This window comes from Echinops telfairi, unplaced genomic scaffold (genome assembly GCF_000313985.2).
Source record: "Echinops telfairi isolate 266 unplaced genomic scaffold, ASM31398v2 ScPeMD7_5;HRSCAF=22, whole genome shotgun sequence".
NCBI classification, from domain to species: Eukaryota; Metazoa; Chordata; class Mammalia; order Afrosoricida; family Tenrecidae; genus Echinops; species Echinops telfairi.
The window spans coordinates 44,237,341-44,247,498 of NW_022103901.1; the positions used below are offsets into that span (position 1 = coordinate 44,237,341).

General features: G+C 43.4%; 1 pseudogene; it reads right to left on the bottom strand.

Annotated features, from left to right (window-relative positions):
• Positions 1-2,491: 2,491 nt before the first annotated feature.
• The window catches only part of LOC101655665, a 39,281-nt pseudogene continuing 31,614 nt past the window's right edge, over positions 2,492-10,158 (bottom strand).

A 10,158-nucleotide genomic window follows, 5' to 3' on the forward strand; every position in this document is an offset into this window, starting at 1 on the left:
CAAAAAGTGAGGGACAAATGATAATCCACGAGGAACCGGAGTGCACTCCCAAGATGTTCCTAATTCGTACGGGCATAAAAATTGGGAACTATGTATAAGAATGGAAATTAAAGGTGTGGGAGATTGGTGGAAAGAACAAAAAGTTCATTGGCCAAATTTGTTGATAAGAGATTCTGCATTGAGTGTGGCAGCTTGAGGGTTAGAAAGGACTCTCAACAGTTTGATTGGTTTGCTCAAATACGGCCTGAAAGGTGGCCAACACTGGGTGAAGTTCAACTGCCAACACTGGCTTGGTATGCTGAGGAAGAAAGTGTTCAAAGGCTTTGGAAGACTGAAACTTTAGAATAAAGTTCATGCCAAGTTCACCACACTCTGATTCGCAAATGTCCAATTTTTCAGACTAAGAAGAATAAATTTATGAGGGAAGCCTCAGCACCCTTGACAGGGCTCTGACTGTTCTTATCTCTAGGTCAGATGTTACAGTGGAAAGACCGAGATCCTTAAGTCAATAAGGATCATTGAATCCCAGAATGACAGGGGAAACCACTAGACGTAATCACCAAAGGTAATGGAGGTGGCTACTGTAATGAACATCAAAGTCAATATGCTCGGAATACTCTTAGTAGCAGAGACTACAGTGTTGTCTAGTTGGTCATAATGTCCTTAAAAGATAGTTAGATGACCAGTCTTTTAAATAATCTGTGTAAGTAGAAGAGTTCTATTGCAAATGAACAGAAATATAACTTGAATCACTGAAGCAGAGAGTCACTGCCCCTAATCACTTCCCAGATTTGAACCAGTTTACAGATCAGAACACCCTAAATTACAAGGAGACTAGATAATCCTTGGGAAAGGACCCTATTACACTGTCAACAATGTGGAATCTTGTTTTATCCTTCCCCTTTTATTAGTGTGACTGCACTAGGTAAAAAAAAGAAATTAGAATTCTAGAAGGGTACTGAAACTCCCTCTAAATTGACATTAATTCTAGGAGACATCAAAGAGAGCAGGGATTGTCTGTTACGTGGAGTTCAGATGACGAATGACGTTTTAGCTGAGGTGTGTCTGCCAGTGGGTTCAGTGGGTCTCCTAATACAGCCATTTACCAAGTTCCGGTTTTCATAACTCGAATGGGCATACCCAGCAACAGGCAGAATTGCTTTCCTAATTGGAATGTGGGCTATTAAGGTATAGAAGGAGCCATTAGAAGTGAATTTTCAACCCCCAAAAAGTGAATTTTCACAAGAAAATGGTAGCAATAAAAACTATGTCATAGTCATTCAAACAACATAACAATTTAAAACATACAACATGATTTAAAATGGAAAAAAATATGCTACTAGGTAAAACTTTTTTACCTTGCTCATTTAATCTGAATACTACACAAATAATTCGAGAAGTTGGATGGTATGAAGAAGAATGTGGTATGAAGATTTAGAGAAGACTCATTAACCACCCAGGATATGCAAATGACACAACCTTGCTTACTGAAAATGAAGCTAACTTGAAGCACTCAATTGGTGGAGGTAAAAAGCTACAGCCTCAGAATGGATTGTTCTAAATATGAAGTAAATGAACAGCATCCTGAAAAAAGAAGAAGGGAAAAATGAAATTGTTAGTGATTCCATTCTACTAGGACGGATTAGTGTTATGGAAGCAGCAGTCAAGAAATCACATAACACTGTATTGAGCAGTTCTGCTACGAAAGACCTCATAAGTATTTGTAAAGCGAAAGCTGTCACTTTAGTGGCTTGGGTGCATCTGACCCCAGTCACCATCTTTCAGTTGCTTCACATGCTGTAAAAGTGGGACAGGGAAAGGAACCTCGATACACTCACAGCGGTGTGTTGTCGAGAAGATTAAACAGACTGTGGACTTTCAGAAAGGAGCAGCTGACACCATCTGTCTGGAAAATGTATGAGAGAACTTTATATTAAGTGATTGTATATCAGGAAGGCATCCCAGCCCAGTCCAACTGCAGTGCATAAGTCCGATGCTAGCTGGGCCCTCTTCAGACTCATAGCTGCAGGCCGATGCCGCAGGCGGGTGAACCGGGATGCAGGGAGACCACAAGCTAGTCAGTGAAGAGTTGAGCAGAGCCTAGGTCAGTGGGAACATGGCAAGGCCCTACACCTTCACACAGGTTCAATTTGACATCAAATCTAGCCGCCACACATGACGTCACCAGCACAGTCCTGAAGACAAAGCACAACCACACAACGGCTACAGGAGTGAAAGTGTTCCAGTCTGCGCGAAAACAGACTGCTCCGGAACACGGTCACGGCAGCAGGTACGTTTGTTCTGATGCTTAAGGCAGTTTACCGGTGGGCTTCTGGAAAACAGAAGGACAACAACACCTGTTTGTGAAGAGAGTGTTTGGAGTTTTCTCCTGTCAGCCTGGAGGTTTTATTTCAACAGTCATCCCTGGCTTAAGAACACAGCAGCAACAACAAAGAGAAAGGTGGGTGAGGAGTGGAGAGTCCACATGTTATCACACCCACCAGGGAGCAAAGCCCCCATCAACTCGCGGCCCCTTCTGGGGCGTCCCGCGTGAGTCGATGTGAGCTCCCACACAGAAAGGAGCCAAGTTTTCTAACTTGTTAAGAAGAAAAAATCTATCAAATATGTTCATTCTCACGGAGATGTGGGCTGGGTGCTCAGGGAAGGAGATCCTGGGTTGAGAGCAGGGGTCACAGAGGCAAAGCTGGGGTCCTGGCCAGCCGGGCTGGCAGGTCATCTTGGGGCGTCTGTACTTGGCCTGGCTCTGGCGACTGAGCTTGTTGTCAGCCCCATGTTCTTCAGCTCCAGCGGCGCTCCTTCCCCTGCTCAATCAGATGTGGGACCTGGTGTTTCCACTGCAGCTGGTGTGTGGGCTGCTCAAAAAGTCATTCTTTGTGTTGAATGACTTCTTGGTTTTCTCTTCTGTCAAAGACATGGTCATCCTCAGCTGGTCATCATGGTTGATCTCCACAAAGTTGATCTCCTCCCTCTCTTGGCTCCGCTTGTCCTGCAGTGGCTTAAATACTTCACCATCGATGAAGGAAGCATCTGGGGAAATGTCCTGTATGAGGAGCCAGGCCGGATCCACCACTATAATAACCCGGATAATAAGCACCAGCAGCACTGGCAGCACTGTATGTGGAAAACTGATCATAGCTGCAGTCATCCCAGGCTCAGGCATCCGAGGCACCCAAGGGCCCTCACTTGGGCCTGCTGCTGTCTTGAATTCAAGGCGGCCCTTGACTGCATTGTCTTGGAAGGCAGGCTCTGGCTTCATCGGGGACAGTGGGGAGGGAGTAAGGGTATGGTTCAACTCCAGTTGGCTCAGCCTTGTTGGGGAGGGAGAAAATGTACTTGGGGGCTACTTCTTCATCACGATCTTCATCCTCCTGTGATGCTTCATCACCTGCAGGGCAGCACTCCTGGCAGTAGCCTTGATGGCAGAGGGCGACAGAGTGGTGGTTGTGATGGCCACGACAGGGGCAAGAGAACAGGGCTTGGTCTTAGAAACCAGTCTGGAGGGGGTAGTGTCAGAGGAGCCGTCTGAGGGCTTCCGCGAGAAGGTGTGGGGCAGGAGCAGCAACCTGTTAGTCTGTTTCACAGCTAGGTTTTCAGGTTGTGGGAGCAGAGCAGACAAAGCCGTCCCCTTGCCAGATCCTTGAAGGGCAGTTTTCTTCTTTGGGGGCTGATCTTCCTTAGAACCTTGCGCAGCTCCAGTGTCACGACCTTCAAAGGGTTTATCCTCTTCTTTGACTTGGGAAGCCCCACCCCCAGGCGTGGGGGCAGAACCACTGATGGATGGGGGGGTCAGAGGCCAGGACTTTTTGGTGAGGGCAGCCCAAATCCCAGTCCCTCTTCAACTCCGGCATCCTTAGGTGGGCTCTTACCTGGCGGTGGCAGGAAGCATCCTAGGTTGAAGGGAAAAGGGGGAGAAGGCTGAAGCCAGAGTCTCTTGTGGGTAGGAGCATCAACAGCAGCAGAGGAAAGTCTGGGGCCAGCATCTGGGGAGGAGGAGGCAGGAAGGCAGGACCCTTGGGTGCAGGGACAAAAGGAAACAAGCCCTCTAAAGTGGGCTCGGATATAGCGGTTGCCACCTCCTCTTCCTCTGGTTCTGGCTCAGCCTCATCTGGCTCACGCTCATTGCTACTGGTGTAAGCAACCAGTGATATGGTGTCTCTCACCTTTGGTACTCCCTTGCTGACAGATGGGGCCTACTTGAGACCAGGGATGCCCGAGTCTTAGTGGGGCTCGCTACTAGGCAAGACACTGAATGAGAGAACAGGTCTGCTCCAAACTCTAAAGCTGGGCCCAGAATAATCCCATGGCTATTGGTTGATTTCCACCCAATAAAGGCTCCCTCTTCACTTAAGCTCCTAGTCCCAGGCAACTACATTATGAGAGTGTTTTGAGACAGCTTTAGTAGAAAAATTCCCTGAAAGTTTCATCAGAGTCCTTCACCATGACAATACTCTGGCTCATGTCTTGTATCAAAAGCAATTTTGCAGTTTTGATGAAAAAGCATTAGACATCTACCTTACAGTCATTATTTGACTCCTTCTAACTTAATTCTGTTTTCTAGTCTTAAAAAAACCTTTTAAAGGGAGCCTGTCTTTCTTCACAAGGCTGCTTCCTATGAGTCAGAACCTAATAATATAAAACAAGGTTGCATTGGTTGGATTAAACTCTCAGGGCCCTCAGTTCTTTAGAGATGGACTCATTGACTTAAACAAAAGTGACTTGATCTTAATGGAGCTTTTACTGAGAAAAAAAGTTTATATTCTTTATTTTTATCTTTTAATTCCATTTTCCTACAAAGTTTTTAAAGTCCCTATATGTATTTTTCCTCTAACTACAATATGATATATTTGTATATATAATTTTTAAAACGTGATAAGGACAAACTAACTCAGCATAAGAAACAAAATGTTGTCATTATCATTAAACCCACATTATCCGTTTCTGGTCACATTTCCTATCTCCAGAGATAGTGATCCTTTTGAATTTTCTCATGCTAGTGCTTTGCTTCATGTGTTCATATGTATTTCTACCTAAAATATTCATTGTGTAGTTTTGCCTATATCTATAGGCAAATTATATGTATGGTATATATGTATGATAACATAAGACCTTGTACATATATATCATAAAATCCAGAAGGCAATAGAACAGTATTTTTAAAAAACATCTAGAATTCTATGTTCAGCAAAAAAGTATTAAATGCAAGTGAAGACTAAAGGATTTGTTTTCAGAATACCTGATCTCAGAGAAATGTCAAAAGAAGTACTTCAAAAACAAAGGAAATATTGGAGGAGAGAGGAGTCAAGATGGTGTCCAGGTAGAATCACCCACACAGTGCTCCTGTTGTTAGACCAGAAAAGTAAGAGGTAAGGAGGCCAATATTGAGAGGCCAGGTGCTAAAAATAGATTTGATGTACTAGGGTCTGGTCAGATCTCCCCCTGTGATTTTTACCCATGGAGCAATTTGAAAAATTGCTGAAACACTCTAAATTTACAGAATTTTCCCGTTGGCTCCACTAATCCCTGGCGAGGTCCAGAGGTACGGCATCTGCCAACCTTTCCTATGCCGAAGATCTGAGACCTGAAGCGTGTAGTAACTTCCCAGGCTGCTGCCTAAAGGTGGTCATAATCCCAGACTTCTGGAGAGCCTCTGAGAACTAGCCGCAAGACCTCACACCAGAGTTCCTCTCTCTGCTATCTTCCCCATGCCTTCAGTCTTGGGCTTTGCAACTCCCCTACCCAGCCAGGAATGGAGAGACTACATGGGCTATCCCCTTTCTCCTCTCTTCAACTCTGTGCCTCCCAGCGTGCGTAACGATAGATAATTAGACACTAATTTACAGCAATTGAAGAGCCCCTTGGATATCTACCTGTGACAGAACACAGATCCCCAAAGCACAATCTGCAGAGCTGTGCCAGGAGAGAGAGCCTGGAGTGACCCAAGAGTGGAGCCTGGGGAGAATTCAGATCCATTTGGCCCCAAACCCACTCAGGTACACTGGTCCCCCTTCCATGGGGGACAGCATGGCATAGACACGATACCAGTGCAACCCACAAGCCCATTATACAAAGAAAAAAAAATTAAAACAAAACAAAAAGTGCTTTCAATTGCAGGCTGTGTTCCTTTGTGTAACTTTGAAAGTACGCCACCAGAAATCTTTCCATTAGCATAGCACAAACATAACAAGACAGGCAGAGCTCTAATCCCCAGAGCACAGCCTAGGATTTCAACATAACCAAAAACTGGCTTACCAGTTTTGGGCTCCACAGAGAATCTTTAAAAGACTGCAAATTGTGGCCAGAGATTCCTGACCAGCCCTGTGCCTGTGCCACAGGCCCACCCCAGTGACATACCTACCATTGTTGGCCACTGAGCCCCTGTGGCACTTCACCTGTGCAGCAGTCTGACCCACTACCATAGTAGGCAACATATAATACTGCAAACCACTCTTACCAGTCACACAGAGAAAGAGCTCAGGGCCCCTCGGTCTTTCAGGAACATGGTGCCAAGTTCTTCCAAAACGACATGCAGACAGCAATATACCTCAACACCCAAAATAAGAAAACAAGAAAAACAAAATGCAACAGGGGAGAAAGTCGTAAACCTAACAACTTTCATAGAATCGGACATTGATCTGCCACAAAAATAAATCTTCAGAATGCTACCTGGAGTAATAATGCAGGACATGAGGGAAGCAATGCAGAATAAGGACGCAATGATAGAGGAATTGAAGTGCATGATAGAAGGGATTAAGTCCATAGTAGAGGAAATGAAGTCCACGCACCAAAGGGAAATACAATAACTAATGGATGAGGTAACACAAGCAAAACAAAAGATAAAGGACCTCATCAACAGACTAGAAGAGGTGGCAAATTGTACCAGCGATTTCTAGGACAATCAGGCAGATTTCAACAAATGGGACAGACCATCAAAGAAGATAATCAAAGAGGTGGAAGAAAACCTAAGAACAATGACAGATGGTGTGAAAAGGAACAATATTTGAATAATTGGTCTATCAGAACAAGACACAATGAAGTCAACAGCTAAATTAGAGGAAATTCCTGAGTGCAAACTTCCCCACCTTAATGAATGAGAATCAAACATTCATACAGGAAGCAGAGGAGACACCAATTAGACTAAATGCCAGGAAGAACTCACCAAGTCACATAATAGTTAAATTATCCAACTCCAAAGTAAAAGAAAATTTTAAGACCAGCAAGAGGAAAAAAAGGTGGTCACATATAGTGGTCCTCGGGTAAGAACATACTCAGACCTATCAGCAGACACCTAGAACAGGAGGAGAGAGTGGAGTAACATCTTCTGAAAGCTGAAAGAAAAAAACCGCCAACCTGAGAATCCTCTACCCTGCCAAATTATCAATTAAGATAGATGGTGAGGGGAGAGTCTCCCCAGAAAGGAAAAACTCAAAGAATACTTCATAAGATACCCAACCCTAAGGAAAATTCTTGATGATTCACTTTCGTCAGGAGACTAACATCCACCAAGCACAAGCAGAAGACCTCCATAAAGCACAACTCCATCCAGTAATCAAAATACTGAAAACAAATACCAAGATAACATTGCCTCAGAAAAGAAGGCAAGAATGAAGCCTCCCACATAAACACAGCACACTGATACGAAGGGAGACAGGAAAAGACCCAACACAACCCAATACAAGATGACAGCAATGAATCCACAGATGGTGATAATAACTCTGAATGTCAATGGCCTGAAACTGCCCATTAGAAGACAAAGGGTAGCAGACTGGCTCAGAAAACAAAACTCATCAATCTGTTTCATATAAGAGACACATCTTAAGTTTGCAGACAAAAATAGACTAAGAATCAAAGGCTGGCAAAAAATATACCAGGCAAATGACAACTTTAAAAAAGCAGGAGTTGTAACCCTAATCTCTGACAAAATTGACCTCAAGGTGAAAGCCATAACAAGAGACAAGGGTGGGTACTATATAATGCTCAAAGTATCAGTAGACGAGGAGCCAATGAGCATAACAAATATATACATGCCTAACAAGAGACTTGTGAAATTCATCATACAAACTATTCAAAAGATGAAAGGAGAAATCACAGACTCTATAATCATAGTAGGTGACTTTAATACACTGCTATCAGAGAAAGATAGATAACTGGGAAATAAACTCAGTAAGGAGGCTCCAGAGCTAAACACCAATTAGGCAACTGGACCTCATAGACATTTACAGAGTTCTCCATCCAAATGCCAAAAAAACCACATTCTTTTCAAGTGTACATGGCTCATTTTCTAAAATAGACCACATGCTGGAACACAAGTCAAGTATGATAATATTGATACATGCAGAAAAAGCATTTGACAACATCCAATACCCGTTCCTAATTGTGACATTCAAGAGGATAGGAATGGAAGGAAAATTCCTCAAGTTAATACAAGCTATCTATGAAAATCAGCAGACAACATCATAGTCAATGGAGGAAAGACAAAATCAATCCCAATGAAAAAGGGGACCAGCTAAGGATACCCTTTGTCCCCACTTGTATTCAACATCTGTATTAGTCTGGGTGGACTACCGAAACAAATGTGTAGATACTCATATGTGTGTAAGAAAGAGCTTTATATACAAGAGCAATTAAATATTGAGAAGACATTCCAGCCCAGTCAAGATCAGATTCCTAATTCTGATATTAGCCCATATGTCCAATACCAATCTATAAATTCCTCTTCAGACTCAAGCAACACATGCAATGACGCCAAATGCAGGGATATCACAGGCCAGTGGGTGGAAAGCCTTGTGGATCCAGTGGTGTTGTAAGCATCTCAGTGCTGGCAGGGGTCTCCATGTGGCTCCTTCAGCTTCAGTGCTCTTGCTTGCAGTGCTCTTGCTGCATAGCTCCATCAGGCTCATCGTCAGTAATATCTCACAGGGAGTGAGTGTGTGTCCTGCCTCCAGAGAGCTATTTATGTCCTTAGCACCTCCAAATGAGACCATCGAGCTGCGACCTGGTTGACAGGTTAAATACCACCCCATTCATTCTTAAGTCTCAAATTGACAACAGGTTATGCAACTACCACAACATCGTACTGGAGGCCCTAGCTAACAACATGGGCTGAAGAAGGGCATTAAATGTATCTGTTTGGGAGAGGAGAAAGTGAAACTATCGCTATTTGCAGAAGACACGATTCTATACATTGAAAATCCCAAAATCTCTACAACAGGGTTACTGGCAGCAATAGGAATATGGAAGAGTGGAAGGATACATCAACAAAAAGAAGTTTATTTGTTTGCTGTATACATCAGACAGGACCATGAAAAAGATCAAGAAGGCACAACCCTTCACAATAGCCAAGAATAAATTGAAATATCTTGGAATATATCTAACAAAAAAACCTCAAAGACTTATACAAGGAAAACTACAAAACCCTACTATAGGAAACCAAAAGCAACCTCCACAAATGGAGGAGTTATGCTATGCTCATGGATCAGAAGACTCAATATAGTAATGATGCCAATCTTACCCAAGGCACTATATAGGTTTAATGCTATCCTGATTCAAATACCAGCAACCTTCTTGAAAAAATTGGAAAAAGTGACCACCAATTTAATATGGAGAGGGAAGAAGTCCAGAATTAGCAGAGAACTCCTCAAAAAGAAGGACAAAGTCGGAGGGCTCACTTTATCTGACTTTATCCCCTACTACACAGCTACCGTGGTCAAAACAGTGTGGTACTGGAATCATGACAGATACTCAACCAACGGAAAAGAACAGAAAACCCAGAAATAAAACCATCAGCATATAGACAACCAATCTTCGACAAGGGTCCCCAAAGCATCAAGTGAGAGGTGGATGCCCTCTTTAACACATGGTGCTGGATAAAATGGATATCCACCAGTAGAAAAATGAAACAGAACCCTTACCACACCCCATGCACGTGAAAAAATTCAAAGTGGATCACACACCTAGAAGTAAAACTCTAAACTATCAGAACCATCAACGAAGGAATTGGGACAAACCTAAGAACCTTGAGCAGGGAATATGTAAGCTAACTATATTAGGGAAGGGTACACAGAGAGAGAAGCTGAAATCCCACAAGTGGGAGTACCCACAGACTAGGAGAGAATTTTTAGCAATGGCACAGCAGACAAA